Genomic DNA, 23,749 nt, shown 5'->3' with positions numbered 1-23,749 from the left:
TATTGGTTAAAGATTGCATTTGGCCTAATCTTTATTATTTTGTTTCATCAGACTTGCATGCCTTTTCTTTTGCAATTTTCTCTTTGGCTTCAAAGCTTAGGAAATAACTACTTCTCCAGGAGCCTGACAAATATTTGATGGTATTTTCTGCTAGGCTTTGGGGATAATTTAATTTTTTATGTATAGCCTTTTTTATTGGAAAAACTAATCTAACAATATTGCAGAACATTTTGAAATGAAGAAACAAAAATTTTCATACCCAACACGACCACCCCATTAGAGTTACTGTCATTTTTCTGTAGCCCCTTTCAGTATTCTCCCAGATGCATACATATTTTACATAGTTTTAGTAATATAACAGAAGTGATGTTATACTCTGCTTTTTCACTTAACATAATAGCATAAGCATTTTTCCATGCTGCCTCCTACTCTCCTTAAGAATAATTTTAGTTGCTGCATAATATTTTATTGAGTGAATGTCCCTTACAACTTGATTAACCAATCTCTTCTTTTTGGATACCTAAGTTGCCTTCAACTTTTTACTATTAAAAAACAATTCAGCAATAAATATTTTTATGTACAAAATCTTTCTGGATTATTTCTTTAGGCCAGAATCCCGGAGGAACATTCCTGGTGAAGAGTATTAAACCACAGCATTCACAGTTGCCCACGCACTACCCCCTTCGTCCTTATAAACCGCACCTCAGATTCTGTTCAAGGTAGCGACGTGAAAATTACTTTCCCAGGTACCCTTGCAGCTGGTGTTGGCCATTATCTCAGTGAGAAACAAACAGCAGCTTGCAACTTCAGGTTACTGGGAAAACTGTTGGTTTAAAAAGGAATGGTTTTGAGACCAGGAAGTCACCCCTGAAGCTGGTAGAGGAGAAAGAGAGATGGACTCTGGCCTTTGAGGACATCATGGAGATGGTCGTCAGGCCTGGACCCGATCTCTGGACCCTTGGAAGGTTTCTCATTAGTCTACCATTCTTGAAGATATTTTAGAGTATCATTATCAGAATTCCTGTGTTTCCCAGAGTGGGTGAGGATGGAAAGTGATTAGAGGAGAGAAATAACATGTACTGGACATCTCTTAGATATGCACTGGGTGACTTGCATATGGCATATCCCCCACCCATCATGAACTGCTAACGAGGTAGATATTATTAGCCCCATTTTACAGATCAGGAAGTAGGGCCCAGACAGCTTAAACAATTTTTCCAGGTATTCCAATTATTAAGTGTCAGAGCTAGCGCTCAAATCAGGATCTATTTAACTAGAAGTTCCACAACCTTTCTGTTTCTAAGACAAACCTGTCTTCAGCCTGGAGGGAAAGGTGAACCCCACACCTTCAGGAAGCAAATGCGGTTGGGGTCAGAAGGTGGAAGTAGAGACGAGCAGAGCTTAGTTTTGGAGCCAGGGGACAATGTTTGCCTCTGAATTCACTGTTCCCTACGATACGTTCTCTTCAAATTCATGTTCACAACTCTGCCCCACTTCTGGTTTTAACATTTCCCTTTTACTCAGCATTTTTTTCCTGCTGATTTCAAGAGCAATAAATGTCTGTTGTAGAAAATTTGGACAATATAAAGAAAAAAATCAAAATCATCCAGAATCCCATTCCTAGAGTTAATCACTACAAACATTTTAGTGTGGGTTCCTTCCAGTCTTTTTTTCCCCACATTGGTATTATTTATTTATTTATTTATTTATTTATTTATTTATTTATTTATTTATTTATTTATTTTCCCCTTCCTCCTCCTCCCTCCTTCCTCCCCCCACCCCCCAATTCAGTTCAAGCCGTTGTTTCTCAGTCTAGTTGTGTAGAACACAGTTCCCTGGCCCATGCGGGTATTATGAGCCTTGCGCCCCTTACCCCCCCGAGGTAGTTGGTATCTAGTCATCTGTTGGCCACTCACAGCAGCTCTCACTGGCTGCCACCCACTCGGTCACTCATGGTGGCACAAGGTAGCCCGTGGCAGCACTCAGCAGCCCGCAGCAGCACACGGCAGCTCACGGCATCCCAGCTCCAGGGAGAGCTGTTGTTCACAATCTTAGCTGTAGAGGGTGCAGCTCACTGGCCCATGTGGGAATCGAACCACCGACCTGGGCATTAGGAGCACAGCACTCCAACCACCTGAGCCACTGGGCCAGCCCACACATTGGTATAATTTATATACTTAGATTCAATTTCTTCCTAGTGTCTATCACACTGCCTGTCTAGGAAGACTCCAACAAAAACATTCAATGAATGGATAAGTCAATAGGTGATATTTTATCCCATTTCTAGCTGAATGCATGGCACATACTGGGCTGTCAATAAATCTTTGTTGAATGAACAAGTAAGGAAATAAATGAATACTTTTTATCTCAGTTCCTAGCCTGCAACGTAGCAGCTTCTCATTAAAACTGAAGAAAGTAGTTAAATGCTATTTTTTTCATAACATTTTATCAGAAACATCTTATTTCATTACAAACTCTTTATTGTTATTACTTTGAATGGCTGTATAATATTCTACCACTTAGTCTTTACTGGTCTCCCATTGTTATATTTTTAAAGAATTTAAAAATTTTCACTATTATATAAAGTGTTATGGCGACCACCTATGTGCAAAACTGTTTGTGTATGTTTTAAATAAATTTCTCAGTATGGAATTATTGGGTTAAAGATTTCTGATGTATTACTATTGACATAACTCTATTTAAAAATATTGTTCTGATTCATGTTCAGGCCGACCAACAAGGTACACGCATGTCTATTTCATTTTATGCTCAACAACCCTGAATGCCCTCCATGTTTTTGGTTTTTTTGTTCTGTTTTGTTTTTTACAATTGCATTTTTCTTACAGCTAAGCATTTCATGAAACTCCAGGATGAACATATGGGGAAAGGCTCAAGTGGTTATTTTTTTAAATCAGGGTTAATTCAATCTTCCTAAGATGGGTATTTGTATCTGTAATGACAAGGTTTTAATGATGGGCTCAGTCTCCTCCTCTGCACTATGAGAAGGAGGAGGGAGGAGTCTCTGCAGTTCTTTGCAGTTCTCGTGGGCTATACACTTCCAGGTCTTTCTCAGATGTCCATAGGAATGTAGGTTTCTTTCCTGCTGTGCACCGGTTCTTTTTGTCAAGTGTGAACTCATTTGAGAGTTAACTATGTGGTTTAATTGGGCTTAGCACTCCTCTGGCTTAGCTCTGACAAGGGCCTAACCTTTGGGTAATAATTAGCATAAACAATGTTTATAGACTACATTATAATTTTTGAATCAACTTCATATGCCTCAGCTCCTTTGAACCTCAAAATATCCCTGAGAGAAGGGCAGTATTACTATTACACCCATTTTTGAGAGAAACGTGAGGTTCAGGGTGTTCTACTGACTTGCCTGAGATCACACGGTCACACAGTGGTGGAATCAGGATATGAACCCAGGTTTTCTCACTACAGGTCCCAAAGTTTTTCTACTCTCCTAAGGACTGAATAAAAACCCACACCTGGTCAGAATGAGCAGTGCCTATACCATATCCGGTTCTTTTTTCATCCTGGGCATATGAAGACTACACTTCCCAGTAGCACTCATACAGTTAGGCAGGGTCACATGACTGGTTCTGGCCAATGAAGTGTGAGTGGAAGTGAAAAGGTGCCATTGTCGCTGACTCAAGGAAGGGCTCTTTTGTGATGGATTCTCCTTTCTCTCCCATAGTGGGCTGAGGGGGTTATAGAAGAGGACCAATGTTGAGCTGGTGGGACCACACAAAAGAAGCATTCTGAATCCTGAGTCACTGCATGGAGGATGGCTGCCCTGGAGAATCACCCAGACATGCATTGGAGATTGTGTGAGTGAGCAATCAAATTTTGTGTTAAGTTCCTGAGGTTTGGAGGAGTGCTTGTTACTGCAGCTTAGCCTAACCCATTCTAATCAATACAAAAAATTCACATGTAAATGGATGCACTCCATGGGACCATCCTGTGGCGTGGTGGAACAAGGCTTCTAGGCGGAAGTCTGTTCCTTTGTGACCTTGGTCATGTCACTCTCACTTTCTGAATCTCTGTTTTCTTCTCTCTGATATCAAGTGATTGGATATCAACAATGTAGAAGTATGTGTTTTATTATTATTATTGAAGCCAAGAGCTCTCTTTTAAATGCATTTGTTTTTTTAAATTTTTTTATTTATTTGTTTTTGAGTTATAGCCAAGAGCTTTTTTTGTTGACTAATACCTACGTTGTCATTGCAATGAACAAGCTACTAAACAAAGCTTTGCTAGTGAAGGACACTTAGTGGGGCTTCCTAAACCAGGCCTGCTCGGCCTGCCCTCTGCTTGACTTCTGCCCCTGGGTTCAAGAGTAATTGATGCCCCTCTGTGATGTCTTGGGGTTCCTCACAGCTCAGGTTGGAAAATATGGGACCAGAGGGGAGTCACATTATTTTTTGGTACGAGCTTTGGAGAAACTGGGCATACATTCCGGACTGTGGGCCTGCAAATGTCTTCTCATCAAAGCAAGGTTTCCCCTCAGAAGGCAGATGATGGTCTTCATGAAATCTGTGCTCCTTTTCTGTTTGTGGCGGATGTGTCCTGAGCACCTACTATGTGCTAGGCCTTTGTTGAAGCACTGGGGGGGTGCAGAAGTGACTGAGATAGTTTCCCGTTCTGAGGAGTTACTATACAGTGAGAAGAGAAGTAAGCTGAAAAATTGGAGGTAAAAGATAACACATTTTATTTGTAATAATTGTACCTACAAATTACTATTATTTGAGGGCACCATTATGTTCTGAGCACTTTGGATAAATTATTTTGAATCTTTATGGCCATCCAATATGTACCAAGTGTTAGTCTCCTGGGTATTCCCTAATATTGCCACTGGGGTCGTCTTTCCTTTTAATAGTTAAAGTAGAATGGTTTAAACCCTTACCCAGGTGCAATGGGGCCCTCATCAGCACCCTCCACCCAATTTCTCTGGAGAATCTCTGGGGCAGGGGCGGGGTGGGGTGTCCATTTCTCCTCTCCACCAACTCTAAGCTTTGCCTCCACTGAATTCCTCAGGTGACCCTGTGGGGACAGAGCCAGGGGTGGAGTTTCCAGGCTCTCGGCCTCACGTGGAAAGGTGCTGGTTCAGGTAGTAAATGGCCATCAACTGTGATTGGATGGCCATCAGCTGTGGCTAGTTGGCCGTCAGCTGTAACCAGTGAGCCATTGGCCACTAATATAACTGCCGTGGCTACGGTCGCAGCAAAAATGGGGGCTAGCAAGAAGATGGTGGCTGAGCTGGCAAGCGCGGATTGCAGTTAGCAGGTTGGATTGCAGCTAGCAAGTGAGGTTGGATGCCAGAGAGAAGTGGACGGCAGGTTGCGGATAGTGTGGCTCCTGTTTCCTGTGTCTCCAACCCTGCTGCCAGTGAGACTATAGTGATATGACTCCCCTACCTATGGCTCCGTGGGTGTTCCTTTTTGGCCTCACCATGTCCTGCGTTCTTATGCGGGGAGTGGGACCACAGACCCCACATGACATCCCGCATGACAACCCCCACCTCACCTCCTGTGTTCTGACCCATTCTCCTTGTTCTATCTCTTGACCTGAATTTCCCTCACACCCAAGAAAGGCCTGTGTGGGAGCTTGAGCACAGAATGTTGCAGTCCTGGTAGCACAGTGTGACAGGCAGGCAGCTTAAAATGAAACAGGGGAAGTCGGGGGTAACGGGCATCTTCCTCCCCGGGATTTGCCTGGCTGGGGTCCCCACAGCTGCCCCCGGGGCTCCTCCTGGCAGTTCTCCTCCCATCTACCTTGATGAACTCTCTGAGAACCCCAGAAACCTCAAATTTTCTGTTTCAATTTCATTGCCTTTCTAGAACTTTTCCCCCTAGCTTTTGGACAAAGCCTTTTTTTTTGCGCATCAATGTATTTTGCTAAACAAAGAGCTGGAGACCCCGAGTCACCTTTCCTGTGACTCAGTTAAACTCTTTGTCACGACTTCTGTCCCTCTGTCTCTGTCGGTGGCAGGGAGCAGGACTGCAGTTTAGCCTTCCCTGATACAAATTACAGTGTCATCTGTCATCCCTGCTCCCTTCCCTGAATCCCGGGCTTGGAAGGAAATGTGGCTGCCGTCAGTTTTGTTTTATTTTGTAAACACCCCCCTTTTTTCAAGCCTATAAGACCCAGTCCGACCCTCATTCTCCTCGGATTCCATATCTGTGAATTTGCTTCCTCGCTGAAATTTATTTCTAAGCCCCAAGTCAATACTGGTGGTGTTTTTTGCAGTCATTTCATGCACAGGCTCAGAGTAGTGAAATCTGTGGGTCTCCAGAGGCGTCAGTCCCCACCTGAGGTGGAAAAGGCTGTGCTCTGCTTTCCAGCTTCCACCCCCGTACTGTAAACAAGGGTGCTTGTTGCGGTCTATTTCGCACCACAATTTTTGCACTTTTTGTTGGTGATTTCCCTGTTACCATGACCCCCAAGCCTAATGCTAGCTGGCTCCCGAAGGCTGTGATGTGTGATGTGTCTTACTAGAAAATACGTGCGTTCATTCAGGCATGAGATGCAGTGCGGTTGGCCATGACTTCAGTGTTAATGAATCAACAATATATAGTAAATAAGGTGTCTTTAAACCAAAACACACATCAAACAAGCTTATTTCTTGATCGGTTGAAGAAACTGTTGTGAGCAGAGGTTCACAGGAGCTTAATCCTGTGTTTCTCGAAGGAGCAATGGCTCCGTATTCGCTAATTCAGCGTGCATGGTGACTTTATAGAACGTAACAGCCATGAATAATGAGAATCCACTGTGCTTACTTATCCTTCTCATGTTATACACAAGGGAAGTGAGCTCAGAGAAGCCAGTGGCCAAGTGCATGCCCACTTTGGCTGCCTCTGAGGCCCCTGCTCTTTCCGTGAAACCGTGCTGCCCCCTCTTTCTTGCTCCCTCCTCTCCTGTCTAAAACCTTTGAAATGCGAGGTTTATTTTCTGTCCCTCAAGGGGTCATGGAAAAATTGCCCATCCTGCTTGTCCCCTGAATTTTAATCGTCCCAGAAGGGTCTGGGAGCTGAGAGTGGTAACCTGTCCCCCCACCCGCAAGTTGGGCAGGGTACAAAGGGTCCCCATTCCAAGTTCTCCCATCCCCAACTTTGAAGCTTAATAGCTTTAAAATCTTACAAGTTGTAAAAACAATTAAAGCAATAATCTTAAAAAGAAGCAGAATATGGCCTTCAAAGGGATGCGAGCCGTTCACACTTCGTGGTTAAATGCAGCCTGTAGCTAGCCGGGCCTGAGAAAACGCAGAGGCGTCCTGTGAATTTGTTGATGCCAGTTTGGACAGACTGTTTATTTTCATGATTTCATGGAAGAATTTTAATTTAATGAGTGTTTTATACTCTAATGTAAAGCATCGTTCGAGCCCTGTAATTACTGTGTCAAAATAAGCCTTCTTAAGCGGCAGCAGCTTGAACTCCAGGACTGTGACTTGCATGGGAATCAGGCCAGTGAGGGGGGTGGGGGGGGGGCTGCTCAGAGCAAACGGGCTTCTTAATGGAATGGGAAATTAACACCAAGAACGGTTGGAGGGGTGTCTCCTTGAGCTAATTCCCCCCAACCTGTGGCTTCCATTCTGGAGCTGATGGGCCTGGAGACAAGGGTCTCATTCTCCGTGGTCATTCCGAGTCTTCTCCTAACTGAGAAATAATTTACTTTCTTCGTAAAAGCCTGTTTATCCATCCGGGTGTGCCAGTAGGTAATTTCAGACACATATTTCATCATTTCAGCTTTCGTCCCCCAACCCCTTTTGAAAAAGAGGATATTTTGCTTTTGGCTTTAGGCATGACCCACAAAAATTATTATTTTTCCTTTATTTATTTTAGAGCACGGAAGGGATTTTTGTGCAGCCCAGAAGAGGAAGAGGGCAGCTGATCCCAATGCTCTGGGTCAAAGTTTAAGGCCAAGTGAAAACCCCTGGTTTCAACGAATTCCCTATCCCTCCCTGCTACCTGCTCTTTCTGACTTCTAGTCCATTCCAAAAGGACCAACATTCCTGGGCGCCCTGCGCTTTTCCCTAATGAAGCACAAAACGGTTTTTCCAGATGCAGGCTGAGAACCTCATCTTTCATCACTGCCCCCCCCCCCACCCCTGTTGTCCCTGGACGGGGGATCCCCCAAACAAGCCCCTGGAACGTCTCCTCTGGGGATTTTTTTTTTCATGGTAAGCGGCCCAGATTTGTGCTCATTGTTCCAAGTCCAAGAATCCCACTGTGCAATTCGATAACTTGCTATTTCTATCCCTGCTAAGAAATACATGTGTAGTCCGGACGCTGAGTCCTTTTCTCAGCAAGGGAGGCAGGGACTTCTCACTCTGGTAATGAAACCGCCTTAGTTTGCATTTTGATGGCACTTGCCAGGTATGAAGTAAGAGCAGCAATGAACATTAGAGCATTTCACAGCACCCACAGCTCCATCCTGATTCGCAGTCTCCTCCCTCCCCCGTAAGTCTGGGCCGGTGTGATTATTTTACTGCTGGGGAACCCACAGGACCGGGGGAGAAAATGCATTAGAAAGGTGGGGCAGGACTTCCAGGATCTCGGGGCTTTTTTGACTCTCAGCTTTAAGCTCTTTCTAATGAAGATTGCAGATTTGGCCAAAGAAGCAAAAAGAAGACTCCCAGCTAAATTTAATTTCGGATAACACCGAATCCTTTGAAAATAAGCCCATGTGCTATCTGGGACATCCACATACTAAAACTCAAACGTAACTGGGCAACTTCCATTAAATAGCTGAAGATATGAATCCTTTAGGTGCAAACTGTTGGCCCCTGGCTGAATCCACTAGCAGCTAAGTTTGTTTTGGCTGATGTATTTGGACTTTGAACTTGGGGATTTTTAGGTAGAGCACCACAATCCCCACCACTTATGTGGCACCAACATCCTTCCAGGTATAGGTGCTGACTGGTCTCTACGGCTTCGAATTCCTTCCCTGGCCTTCCTTCTTCACGGGTGCTTCTTGAAGTTCTGGGGTGCGTCATCTTTTGAAGAAAGAAAATAATAATGTATCAACTGCCTGTAATGAGCCAACCCTGCTTTAACAGCCATGATCCCAATTAGACTCCAGGAGCGAGGCATGACCATCCCCATGTTTGCCGATGCGGATGTGGGGGCTCAGAAAAGATAAGTCACTGTTTGGGTCACATGTCTCACAGCAGAAAGAGGATTCGAGCCAGGTCGCCTGACCCCAGTGTCCCCTATTTCTCCCTATAACCTGTCTGTCTGAAAATTCATTTGTTCACATCTGTGACTCACATTTGTTGAGGGACAACCATGGATCTGGCCGTGCTGGGTCAATTGTCTAGCTGGCTATTTGTATTTCTTTCACTTGGGAAGGACAAAGTCCAAAATCGAAAGGCATTTGCAAAGGTCTTTGGCTATTCTAATTCTGCAATACAGGGACGGGTCTGGATTTTTATTTTTGAAGCATGCCGCATCTTGGTGGAAAACGCTCTTCTCATTTTGCGCCTATGATGCCGCTAAATTGTCCCCTGGATTTATTTCAAAGCGAAAAGAAGCAGCAAAGATTGCAATTCTTATGCTGTAGTTGCTCTTTTTAACTCAATTACGTTTTGACAATTCGGAATGAAACTTGGGAGCATGTCTTTGTTTAAGCCGTCGGCCTTGCATCAGAACAGTCAGCTCAAGGTATATGGCCAGTGTCAGGACTAACAATCTTTGACAAGGGCATTTAGCGGTTGTAATTCAAATCTAATTCAGAACATCTTAGCACCGGACCTGTCAGGCCCTTAAAATGCACTGTAACTACAAAACCAAGGGCAACAGTGCCGGAGCCAGCTCTGTGCGGCCTCAAGTTGATATGTCAACAAGAGCAGTTACAATTAGGGGTTCTTTCAAGCATACTAAACTAATTTACAGTACTCTGGAAAAGTGGGGAAAGGACCCGAGGCTTAAAATCCCAGGACTTCTAGATTTCAAATCCACAGCACATAAAAATACAATTAGAGTTCGGCACCAAATAGCTCATGCCTGAGTCTGCCTTTTCAGTTCCATGTGTACTTTTTGCCCTTAAAAATAGATATGCTTAAAAATGCACGCATGTGTGTAGTTAAAACAAAATAATAGTTGACTCTCAACCACTAAAAAAAAAAAAAAAGAAAAAAGAAAAAGAAAGAAAGAAATGCCCTTGTCAGGTCTTATTAGGATCAGGTTGTGGGTTTGTTGAACCCGAAATCGGCAACACATCTATTTATTATTTGTGGGTGCTGCTTGTAATCAAATCTGGCTTCCTTGGGGAGTGCTTCTTCTTGATGGGGTTCCACATTTGGCCACAAAGCACCCATAGTCAGTGTGGCCTGGATGGTTTGAACTGGAATGAGAGGCCGAGCTCATTTGGAAAGGGGGATTCGGAGAATAGCCAGCACACTGGACACAACAGAATTATGGTGACCAACATGTAATTTTACCAACAAGATAAAACAGGGCTGATGTGGAAACACTCTGGTGAGTGTAGGCAGCTGTGCGCTTCTAAGAGGCATTGCCTGAAATGCAAGGACAAAGGCTAATGGGAATGTTTGCAGATTTTGCTTTTATGATTTATCTACTTTTTATGCACAACAATATAGACCCTCCACTCGGGGGACTCGTAAATGTGATTTTACTTCCCAAATTACAAAGCTAGTCAATTATTTGGGAATGAGTCATTCATTCAAAAGTGTCAGTAATGTGATGTGTTAACCATCAGGAAATTTTACACCAATTGGAATTATAAACACCAGATTCAAAAAAAAGAGGAGGAAAAAGAGAAAAATCTTAGCCAGCAGTTAACTCGCTTTATGAATGGTGGCTCCTGTTAGGTACTACATTTGGGGGAAGGCAGAGCTGAAGAACGTAGGGGTGGATTTCCCCCTTTCTGCTCCTCATCCCTACCCCAAAACTAAAGTTCTTTTAATACATTTGTCTGCAAGGTGGAGATGGGTGGTGAGCCACCTGGCTTTGTGACAGAGGGGATGCTGACAGAGGTAGGACCGAAGGAGTGATGGAGGTGGAGCCCATGTTCTCGCTAAGCCCCTGTTGGCAGTGGGGGGACTGGAGTGTGGGCTGAGCTGGAGTCGGAAGCCCCATCCACCCTCTGTTGTCCGTACCACCCGCCTGGATTCCCTCTCTTGGGGTTTTGCTCCCACCCTCCCTCTACTGGGAGCCGGCCTTGCAGTTGCCGACCCCAGTGGCTTTGGTTCGATCCCAACATTCGTCAACTCTTCCTTGTGGGTGGGCCTTTTGGAAAATTGCTGTTTGGTGTTAGCAGGGGAGTGTAATGCGAAAGATTTAGCTACAACGATTGATCACAGTGGGAGCTAAAGGGGAAACCATGTGGTCTCATCCTGAAGCTGTTTCCCAGAACACCAAGATGAATCAGAGTCAGAGAACCACAGCATCAGAGCTGGGTGCGCCCAAAAGCGCATCTCCTCTTCTGTGACAGAAACCCACAGGGCCCGTGTGTGCCCACGAGACTCGCTCGGTCCTCTCTGATTCCGGGTCCTGCCTCCATCTCCCAATAATTTACCTCCTTGGAGGCCTGGCAAGCAACTCTGGTTCTAGATCTATTTCTGATTGCGGAATTTCTGGATTTCTTCTGAAACAGCCTTCACTGTTTTACCTAGTAAACAGTGAATGTCAATTCCTGCCCCCACACTCTCCTCTTCTGCTGCCCCACAGATCTGGGGCAAAATCTGAGGCCCCCAGACTTCCATCATTGACTCATGGACTGCCTCCGCCATGCCACTTACGGACAGGGAAGAAGCCTCAAGTCTCAGAGGGCGAAGGGGCTCACCGAGGCTTGCCCAGGTGGTTAAGAACCGAATAATGTATCAATTACTTGTATCCTCTTTTGTCTTCAAAGGGTGGAGGCAGCTCAGAAGAAAGGATCTGGTTCATTTCACTATTTTAATAGCTAGTTGCTGGGGCTACGAGGAAGCAAAAATTTTGGTTTTCCCCATAAAGAGAATAGGAAGTGATACTTTCCTCCTGGACCTGACTGAAATGGGCATGAAATGTGGAAACAGGGAAGGCCCTAACCAGCTGGTAGCTAGGGGAGGGTGCCAGGCATGGGTCAGACAGGGATCCCAGCAGATAGAGGACAGACTCCAAAATTATTCTGAGGGCCCATGTACCGCTCACCTTTCTGAGAAAGCAGCGTAGCTTGTAAAAAGAAACCTGGATGGTATGGAAACCCTTTATTTAGAGGGATGTATTTGCCAGCACGTCAAGTTGTGTTTCTTTCAATTTCTGTTCATCAGTAGAATTTGAAGGCCAGACAATTAAGTTCGCGAAGTTTCTACCATGGTGTACACAGTGAAAAGACTGCGAACTTAATTGTCAGACTGGCAATTTAACTTATGTAATTATTAATTATTACTTGCTTAGAGTCTCTCTCTCCCTACTATACCATCTTGCTCTTCTCTGATTCGTGGAGCATTGCACCACGCCTGGGACATAGTATATATTCATTACCTATTTGTTGAATGAATAAACAAAAAAGTGGCTACACCAGGAGTAAAGCTAGAAGTGACAGTGAAGAGATGGCTTCTCGAAACTGCAGGTGGGTGTCAGTATGTCCAGGAGATTTTAAAATGGCATGCACGCCTTCTCAGGCATTAGAAAAAAAAATCAAAGCAAAAGAAGAAAAGAATAAATGATTTAAAATATACTATAACCCAAGGTGATGAAAACAAGAACAAAAATACCAGTGATGACAATAAATGTAAATGGGTGAGACCTCACGCTGTCTCCTAGGTGGGGAAAAAACAAACAAAAAAACAAAAACAACCAAAAAAAAAGACTCCAAATTTAGCCATGTGCCATCTCCACGAGACACATGTATAAGAAAGCGGCTCAAAAAGTTTGAGGGAAAAGTGTTTTCAAAGTCTTTTTCAAGCAATTGTAAGGCAAAACAAACAAAACAAAGGATACCTTTTGGTTGAGGAAAGTTGGTAAAATCTATAAAGAAAACAGAACAATCACAACGTTTTATGGGATGAATTGCATAGTATTAAAATTTAGGAAGCAAAAATCTGTGAATGAGACCAAGATAAATAAATGATCACAAACATAAGGAGAGAGGGAGAGTTTAGCATTAAGAAGAAAAATTCAGTCGTTTAAGATCACGTAGGCAAAAATGGGAATACGGATGATGTGAACAACATATTTATTTGTTACCTCATAAGTTGCTTTGCAACTTTTCTAATCCCATGGAAGGAACACTTTTTAAAAATGATGATGCTAAAAGTTCAAGTTCCTAGAAGTGGTGGATGGGTTAACAGTATCTGCATTTAACCCTTAATTAATATCGACAAATTGTTCTCCACAAAGATGAAGATTATTGCCCCCCTCCCACAACATATACAAAATGTGGATTAAAAATGGTGTGTCATTGTACTTTTTTTTTTATTATTTGCATTTCCTTTATTAAGAGCTAGTTTGACTATCTTTTAATATGTTTGAAACCCATTTTTCTTTCTTTTTCTGTTCACGTCCTTTGCAGAATTTGGTCTTTTACTTACGGATTTGTAGGAGCTCTTCAGACATTAAGGAAGTCCACCCTTTCTCTGTAATATGACTTGCAAATATTTCTCCCACTGTGTAGTTTTCTCGGGACTTCATGTTTTACCCCATGCAGGATTTTTCTTTTTTTTTACATGAACTTTCTTTTCACATCATGTATGTATTTTTACTGCTTCTACATCAGGGGTCACATAAGCTTTCTAAAGCATCCATCTGATTATGTCCCTGCGCTGCTCAGATCGTGCATCGCCCTTAGCATACAATCCAGGTGTGTCGGCAGGGACTAGGGCCCTCCTGTCCCCTCTCCCACCTAACGTCCCACTTCTGAAATGATGCTGAAAGAATCTCGGTTGAGTGAGCTCACCGTGCACATTTACCCTCCTGAGCATTGACATGCTTTCTTTTCTGTTTATGTGAAAGTCCCGGCTACTTGACAAAGGGTGGCAGCCTCGGAGACAAGGCGGTGACTCCAGCGGCAGTGCCTTCGGGGGCCACCGCACAGGTGAGCCGTGGGCTCTGCTCAGCCAGTGCCCGCCGTCACTGAGCTCCACCTGGTCACTTCTGCCCAACACGAGGTGGCTCCAAATGTCGGAGCCTGAGACTCAAACATTTACAGAAATGGCGTTGTTGTGGCATTAAATAGTCATAATTTACCTGGCCACATGCCAGATTTTGTGGGGCCTCATTTGCTTATTTAAAAAAAGGGGGTGGGGGTAGAAATCACCCAGTAGGGTGGGAAATAAGTATTTTTGTGGCTTCTTTCACAAATAAAGCAAATCAATAAATGTTGAAAAAGCACAGGACAGAGCCAGCTCCCTTTTTGGTTCAATAATCTTAGAGTCTCATGGACTGTTTCTGTCGAATGACTTGACAAGTTTTATATTCAGCCTTTCAGCAGAATCCAGTTTCCGGACCCCCTACTCTCCTGCAGTACCCCCCTGTCCCCGCATACAGGGCTCAGGGGCCTCTGGGAAAAGGGAGGGGACAACCAAGACAGCCCCAGGGCAGAGCAGCAGTGCCGAACTCAGTCTTAAGGATGGAGAGAATGTAACCTGCAGAGAGAGGAAGAAGGGGGACCAAAGGTGACGCGCCCTAACTTGATAGGGACCTGGTCTCCTGCGTGTGGATTGGTCACCCAGGGCTTTTTGGGAGTTAATTCTGGGCTGGGGCTCCATGTTCTTTCTTGTCTAGTCCCGCGTCTGCTCTCCTCCCTCGCCCTGCTTTCACCTTTCTGCCTCTCCGCTCCTAAAGCAAGGAAGACACGGCCTGTGAATACTACCTAGACCCTGGGAATGTGACCTTGTTTGGAAAAAGTGTCTTTGTGGGTAGGATTAAGTTAAAGGTCTTGAGATGAGATCACCCTGGATGACCCTGGTGGGTCCTAAATCCGATGAGAACTGTCCTCACCACAAATTGAAGAGAAGACACTGACATGACACAGAGAAGACCATGTGACCACAGAGGCAGAGATTGGAGTGATACGGCCACAAGCCAAGGGGCTGGGATCCAGGCATGGCTTTTTCTTAAAAGGCAACTCCAACAATTTTAATGTGCAGGCAAAACCCACTGATTTAAAGGGACCTGGGGCTGGAGACTGGGGGCTCGGGTGGGGCCAGTTCTCAATCCCCGGACCCTCTGGAATGTGTGCCGGAGATGAGGGAGAAAGGGAGGTCTTGGTGTCTGCACCAGCGGAGGCAAAGCAAGCTCTAATTAAAGGCATTAAGGCGCTCGGGGTCCTGGTGGCCACACAAGGGGTGGAGTCTGTACTTCTGGTTTCAGGGAAACAACCCATCAAAAGAGGATTTGACTTTGGGTGGTGAGCATGCAGTGTCACATACAGATGCTGTATTATAGAATTGTAGACTTGAATATAATTGTATTAACCAGTGTCCTCCCAATAAGTTTAATTTAAAAAAGGGAGGAGCTCGCCGATTGCCTTCTGTATGTGTCTCAGTGTCTTGCTTTCACCCTACCTCCTTTGCCATCTTTTCATCGCAGTCTTAACAATCATCCTCTCAACATGTTACCTTGAAATTTGTTTTGAAGGCACCCCCTGTGGAGAATGTGTTCATGGGACTCCCACCTAGGTGGCTTCTGTTTACAGTGGGATGGGCGACAGTTTGGGTGAGGCCTCAACATTGGTGGGATGGTGAAGGGATCCATGGAGATCTCTGCATCCGAGACCCAACACTTGGAGGTGGAGCCGTGTCCTTTTCCTAAGTGCCTACAAACTTTGCCCCGTGAAACCAGTTTCTTCACCTCCTAGAACATCATCTCTGTCGAGAATTTTGCCATATCCATTCACTAAAATTATGTAGTGACATTCTTCAAATGGTCAAGGTCATAAAGGACAAGAAAAGATAAACTATTAGAGACTGCAGGAGACTCAAGGGGAATACTAAGTAAATGTAATGTGGCGTGCTGGACCAGATCCTGGAACAGAAAAAGGACGTGGTGGGAAAACGGGGGAAATTCGGATGAAGTCTTGAGTTCAACTGATAGGATTGCACTACTGTCAACTTCCTGGGTTTTCATAAGTACCTCATGGTTATGTAAGATGTTAGTTTTAGGGGAAGCTGGGTGAGGGATATACGGACATTACTATCTTTGCAACTTTTCTGTAAGTCTAAAATTAATTCAAAAATAAAAAGTAAAACATTTGCCATAGCTGAACTCAATGCAGTGTTTCTTCTTGACTCCCTCTCTTCTCCTCCCCCCTCCCCCATCTACAGACTGCATGTCCTTTAGTTACACAAGCGATTCTTACTTATCTTTGTTAATAAGGAGAAGAATAGTGCCGAGAAAGGGGAGAAATGTGGATATTTTTCAATTTATGTCTTTTTGCCTTTGGAAGGATTTTTAAAGTCTTCCAACATTCTGTTGAATTTGCCCAAGTTCACTATGCATGTTGCTTCAAATTTTAACTTTTAGAACTAAAGATGATTGTTATATTTATTTGGGAACTTCTTTGCTCTTTATGCAGTCCTGGGAGCACAGTAATACCTCACTAAATGTTTATTCATGAATGTTATGGCATATATTGGTTTCATTCAATAAACATGCATTGAATGCCCACTGTCCTGTGTCAGGAACAGTGGTAGGTGTTTCTAGTGACAAAAAGTTGCATAAGACACAGATCTTGTTCTTTGGGGCTCAGGTGTCAGAAGAGAGAGATACCTGATGTGAGAAGGATGCTATGGGAGTGAGAAAGAGAGATCGGTTAATTCTGTCTGGGACATGTGTGATGGCTTTGCAGAAGAGGTGGCATTTGAAGGATAAATAGGGCCTGGAAAGATGACTAGGATTCAACAGGTAGAGAAAGAACAGCAGGAGAAAGGGCAAGGAAGACTGTCTGCATACCCGAGCCCTCCTGCCATGTAGCGGGTGCCAAATGACTTCTCGCCAGTGGAATGTGAGCACAAATGATGTTTGCCATCCCTGGGCTGACATGATTAAGAGAGGGGTATATCATGTCCTTGAATTCTTCCCTGGTCTGATGGCTGGATTTAGAGGATCCTGATTTCCAACGGATGGCAGAGCCACAAGATGGAAAGGGCCTGGTTCAGCACAGGGAGGAAAACTGCTCACCAAACCGAAACACTCACATTGAACTGTTAAGGAAGGGAGAAGTAAAGCTCTATTGTGCTGTGCAACCGTACTTTGGGGGTTTGTTTGTTACAGCAGCTGATCCCGCCATACCTTACACAAGCATATGTGTAAATCCAGTGTGTATGTGTGGGAGGGAGTGCTGGGTGGTCGGCTCAGAAAGGCTGGTGAGATCTGAGAGGAGCCTTGAATGAGCCTCTGTGGAGCTCGAACACTTACCTTGAGATGTTTCATAGATCAAGCAGCGGTGGGAGTAGGGAGACGGACTTGAAGTGTGTGGGCGGGGCTGGAAATGTTTTCCCAGAAATAGCTGGAAGTTGCTTGCAATCATAGTTTCATAAAAAAAAAAAAAAAAAAAAAAAAAAGCTCTAAACATCTCTTTTGCTATGTGGTTGTTCAAAGGAGGCAGGCTCCAGCTCACCCACAGATTAGAAATGTTTCAGTGGTAAAGGGAATCTCTCTCCCTTAAATTCAATTTCTTTCAAAGTGTTATGAATGATTGCACATTAATGAAGGCTTTTGAGCTCCTCCATTAACTGTGACCTTAGCAATGTTATTACTTTAATACATTCCACATAGACTTGCTTCTTCATTCATTGAGAAGGATTGCCACTCACTTCCCATCTCATTAGCATGCATAAATATGGGTTTAATTTACAGAGACGTAGTAAATGTCTGTGGGGAATTTATTAAGGCCCGCCTTTAAGGCCATTTATATATTTATTTTGGAAAACGAGTAAAGAGTTTCTGAATTTTGCAAACAGATTTAAAAGCTATGTAAGAAAAAAAATGTGAATGGTGGGTGACAGGATGCAGAATGGGTCTCAATCCCTGGACTAAGTGGTGAGTGTCTGTGTTAAGCCTGGCTCTGTCCTGGACACGCTGTCTCACCTCTGGTAACGTTTTACTTTCCTATCTATAAAACCAGGGGGTTGCTCTACGCAGTAGTTTCCAAAATTTGGTTGATATGCCACTGGTGATGCATGAGATATTTTTAGTATATGGACAAATCTTTAAAAAATTATAATAATTATATATTTATCTTAATGCTTAATAAAACAACATAACTAGCACAGCAAACCCATGATCTATTATACATCACTATGATTTATCTTTAAAACTAAGTTAATGAAGACGGAGACAATGGAAAGAAAAATAGGTAAATAATGTAAGTTTTTGTGGATGTAACAAAAATTGTAAAGGTGGTATGTTAATGACTGAAGTTGGGAAACCAGTGGAGTGAGCAGGGGAGGTTTTAGGTCTGATGATCTTTGGTTGAACCTCTAATTCTATTGGTTCCCCTTTAGGAAAATAAGCCCAGATTGAACCATTTCTATAATTATGATACAATGCAGTATTTTTAAATAGTTGCTTTCAGATTATTCTCCTTTTTGGTTCTTGGGGTACAAACTCTCTTGTTTACCCTTAAGGTGATTTATTTCTTTAAGTGGTTTGTAATCTTTGATTGCAATTTCATCTCCGAAGGAATTGTTTCCTGTGGGACTCCTATGCACCTTGGGTTATAAACTGTCTCTACAGAATGGCCTTTTCACGTTTCACTGGACTAGCTTTTATGTTAATGTGTCAGTTTAGGGTTTAAATGCTCCTCTTATGAGGAATATAAAATTTGACTTGGGTTGCCAAATTCTAGAAGGTGGATTTTTTTCTTTCTCAGGGCTGAGGATGTGTGGCAAGCTCCCTTGCCATTTTTCTGCTAGTGGCTTTATACAAGTCTCCACTGTCCTACCTCCTTACACACACCTGAGACCTCTATTCTTGGGATGATGGGGGAAGGATTGATGGGATGCTATGGTTGGTAAGTCCTGGTGTCATGGAAAGTCCATTGAGATCCATAGGTTGGTCTTTCAATCATTCATTCATTTATTCACAGACATTTATCAAGTGTCCGCTGTATGCCAGGCTCTCTGCTGGGTACTGAGGAAAAGATCTCCCAGAACTTACCTTCTAATTGGTTCAGAATTAAAATTTTATCTCTACTATTTACAAGCTGTTAACCATGGGCAAATTACTTAGCTTGTCTGATCGTTGATCTCATGCAAAGTGAACAAAAGACTTAGATCATCATTTTAACCAGAGAATGAGCAGAGTATATGGATATAAGTAGGGTGGTTGACTTCAGGGAGGGTCGTCTGAAAGTTCTCTTCTGATTGCTTCAAACTTGTTTTAATGAAATAAAATATATGCCTGGCCATCCATCAAGAGCAAGCAGAGAAGAGAGGGTGTTGGGAGTTTGAGGATAGGGGAGGCATGGGAGGATTTTCTGGGATAGGGATGATTACGATAAATACAAAAGGATTGCTGGTGGTCCGAGTGTCCACCTGAGTGTTTGGCCAAGAGTTCAAGAACAGCCCATTTGTGTACCTTTCCCCAGCCATGCTCAGCTGCATGGGTGTCAGTGTGGAGCAAGCAATTACATTTAATGAGCTTTTAATGTACATTAGCTCCTCAATCCTCATGAAAGACCTCAGAAGCTATTGCGTACCCATTTCACAGACAAGTAAGTTGAGACCTACAGAGGTGAAATGACTTACCCAAGATCACATTGAGGAAGGGGTAGAACCAGCATGGGAACCAGGACTGGCTCCAAAGCTCACACTCTTAATCCTTGTCGTATGCTCATCTAGCTACTATACATTCCTTTTAAGGGAGCGCTAAGTGACTTTGATTATTTAATTATCTGGAAACTGCTGTGCAGAATCCAAAGCAGTCTGTTGAATTCTAGATCTAGTTCTAGTACAAATTCACTGGTAGCTTGGGCCACAATAATTGCTTTCTGTGGGCCTTGATTCTCCTCTCCAAAACGAGTCGATTGATCTAGGGGCCACCTCTATTCCTTTCCTGCTCTTTAACTATGAGTGGCTGTTGTTGTTGTTTTTCAGTCTCTCTCTCTTCTCTCTTAGAAATATGGTGGGATGAAACAAACTCTTGGAGTCCTGCAGAAGTTCAACCCTGCATGGTCTCAAGGCCCCTCATGTTTGACGGGAACACATCTGGGCACTCTATCTTTTCCACCGCAGTCTCCAAAATCTGGAGCCGATTGAAAGTGAGGATCATTTGGGGTGGAAATCAAGCCACACTGGACAGGACAGCCACGTCAGGGAACTGCCGCCGGTCTCCCCATGAAGTTTGCAAGCCCCGTCAGATGGGGGCACTTGCTTTGTCACTGTGCTGCCCTTGTAATTGCGATAGGCTCTTTTGTTATTAAACAGACCCAGCCAAAACAAAAGGGATACTGTTTCTTTTATGAGTAATGTGCTAACTCACCCCTGGAAAAAAAAAAAGTTCAAGTCCAGCATAGGGAATGAGACAGCATAAGATTTATTACAAAGACTACAGAAATTATTCCTCCTTCACAGCACTTAAATTGTCTAATTTTTCACAGCTGTTTCCAATTTGTCTCAGGTTGTTAATTAAAGGGTGTGGGTCTTCCCTCCTTCCAGGGGTGGCCACCTGAAGCCTCATGAGGCACCATGCAGAGGAGCTGGAGTAAAGGAGGGTCCGTGAACTTGGGAGGGAATCCTTGCACAGTGGCCAGTCTGTGTTTGTCCATTAGCGTCTCCTTGAGATCAAAATAAAGCTTAGGAGACATGAATTTCCTTCCTGCAAGTGAGGAATGCTGACTTGACAGATTAACTACAGAAGGAAAGGCCTGATTTCTGGACCTCCCCTGGGAGTCCAGGGGCCTCGATCACCTTGGGTGTTGGCAGCCCAGGAAAGAGCATCCTTGCCGAGGTGGAGGGAACTAATGGGTCTCTCCAGTCCTGTCCAAGCCCGACACACAGCAATGATCTAGGTGGACCTTCCAGTGACTTTCCCGCATTCCATCTACATACCCCTCCTATCTCCAGCCTTTATTCGCTTCTGGACCCACCTCTTCCCCCCATACACGCCCCTGATATCTCCTTGTCTCACGTGTCCAAGTCTGCTTTGATTTTGAGCTAGATTATTACAGTCAACGTTTGGTCAAGAAACCTTGAAGGGGCACCTGCTGTGTTGTAGAGTCCTGGGGTTTTAGGAAGGAATAAAATGTGTCTGATTCCCTCCTAGATTGTAAAGTGGAAGGTGCAGTATCTTAATCACCTTTAACTTCTACCCAGTGCACAGCCGGGGGTGCGGGGGTGGTTTAGAGTGAAGGGGGAGAAAAATGTCAGAAGGAAGCGGGCTAGAGAGGGGCAGCCACAATCTGGTTATGGACTCAAATCGCTGGTGGATCACTAAACCGTGGAGGAGAAGGACGGACCAGAAGTAGTTCAGCTAAAGATAAAAGGACTGAAATGAGATTTGAGCTGCTGCCCAAGAGACAGAGTTTGAAGTTTGAGTCCAATAATATTAAAATTGCCTGTTAACCCAACAGAAAATCAGCACTCTGGAGGAATAACAAAACTCAGAGTCTCTACATCACGACAGTCATCACGTCTAGGATATAATCCAAAAGTACTTGACCAACAAAGAAACAGGAAAATATGACCCATTCTTAAGAGAAAAAATAGTAATAATAGAGACCGACTCTAACTTGGCAGGTGTTGGAAGAAGCAGACAGAGTTGAAGGCAGTTATGCTAAGTGTGCTCCGTGATATAAAGGAAAATATGCTCGTAATGAATGAAAAGAGGGAAACACCCACAGAGAAATGAAAACCCTTCCAAAAACAAAAACAAATCCCAAACAAAAAACCACTGACAAAAATACAATCCCTGAAATTGTGTAGATGACAACCTGGGGATGAATGACATTGCCCTAGATAGAGGGAGAATAGAAAGTAATATGGGTCAGGACTGAGCTCTTCCCCAGCTCTCATAAAATACTTTATGACAATTCTTTTTTTAGCAAAGAATTGTTTATTTGCTAAAACAATTTCTCATTTTAGCAGAAATAGTAATGTCTACAGACACTTTCTCACTTGTTAACCAAGAGAGCCTTTGAGATAGGTTTATATTTTTTTATTTTACAGATGAAAATACTGAGGTTTCCATATGGGGGAAAATAATATCTGTCATTTACTGAGACTACCCTGCATGCCAATTGCTGAACTTAGCACAGCTTCTTGCTCGTCTTGACATTAACCTTATAAAGTGGGTGTACTTATTCCTTCATCTTACAGCTTAGCCCAGAGACCTCAAGCAGCTTGCACAAGATCACTGTGCCTAGGAAAGGCTGTAGCCAAGGAACTCAAATACAGACTGAGAAGTGATGACGTACTCCACGTTTCAAACTTCTGACTTCACCGCTAACTCGCTATGTCCCTTGCCAAGAGGCAGTGTGTGTGCGAGCGTGGGCTCTGGAGCGAGCCTGGGGTCACATCTAGCTACTTACACTTAGCCTCCATTGTCTTAATTATAAAATTAGAATAGCAGTAAGACCCACTCGTAGATTTATTGTGAGGCTGAAATAAGAAAAACATCAAATACTTATGACATTGCACGGAAGATAGTGAGGGTTCCTTAAGTGTTAGTGCTTCACGATGAGGGTAATAGCAGAAGGGTAGCAGATGCCGTCCCTGCTCTGCCCTTACCAATTCAGGGCACACCTGCCTGACTCCCAACTGTCAGCACCCACATCTCTTTCCCCCAGGACTTTCTCTCTGCCTGGCTCGGCAGGCCAGTGAGGTGAACTGGAAGTGCTGAGGGATTAATGCCTCTTGGGAACAACCTTCAACCAATAATTAATGGAAGGCAGTAGATCAATATCCCAGCTTCCTCACCCTTTAGGGGGATAACTCAGGCATGTATTCTGCACCATTTTCCAGAGCTTGCCAGTGGAATTGAGCTCTGGTTGTGCGGTCGTAACATGCTTGATAATCCATCCCTTATTGGCTGCTTCCCTTCAATGTCTCACTTCCCCAGTTGCTCTGGTGTTTCCTGGAATCACCTCCTGAATAAATCACTAGCACTTGAATTCTTGTCTCAGTGTCTGCTTTCATGGGAATCCCCAAAAAGACAACTAGCCGTCATTTTTAAGATTCTCCTATGTGCCACGAACTGTGCCAGGCACCTGAAACACATTCTTTCATTTTCTCTTATTAAAAAAAAAAAAAATGATTGTGGAGGCCATTTACCCTCATTATAGTCAGATAAGAAATTGAGACTCAGAGTGGTTACAGGACGTGCCCAGTCAGTAGAGGTGGAGTAGAAATTCCACCTCAGGTCTCTGTGCCTCCGAGGCCCATGTTTTGCCCATTATGGAATACTAGATGTTTCCTAGGAAGAGTTTACGTGAGAGTGAGCATGTTTCAGGACAGGGGCTGTAAGAAAGAAATTGTCTACATGGCCTTTTGGAACCAAGCAGGGTCCTGCCTGAGGGCACTTAACGTGCGGCCATGACAAGGTAGCTGGTTGCACTCTTCCTCCTGGCTCTGCGGCCTCTCTTTCCACAGGGTCCACTCCGTTCCATTCAATCTGGTCTTGACCTTTTCCCAGTTGTGGGTTATCAAGAGGAAGGGAAATCCAGCTCCTGTGGGAGGAAGCGCAGCCCAGATGTGGTCTGGCCGAGAAGGGCAGGTTTGTAGAAGGGTAGGGCAGTGGGCTGGGTGTTTGGGGACACAGGTTGTAGTCCAGGCTTTGGCTCTTGTTAAGCTGCAAGATCCCACCCC

This window comes from Rhinolophus sinicus, chromosome 3 (assembly GCF_057876585.1).
Source record: "Rhinolophus sinicus isolate RSI-liver-muscle chromosome 3, RSI-T2T, whole genome shotgun sequence".
Classification (NCBI taxonomy): Eukaryota; Metazoa; Chordata; class Mammalia; order Chiroptera; family Rhinolophidae; genus Rhinolophus; species Rhinolophus sinicus.
This window is presented reverse-complemented; position numbering follows the sequence as displayed.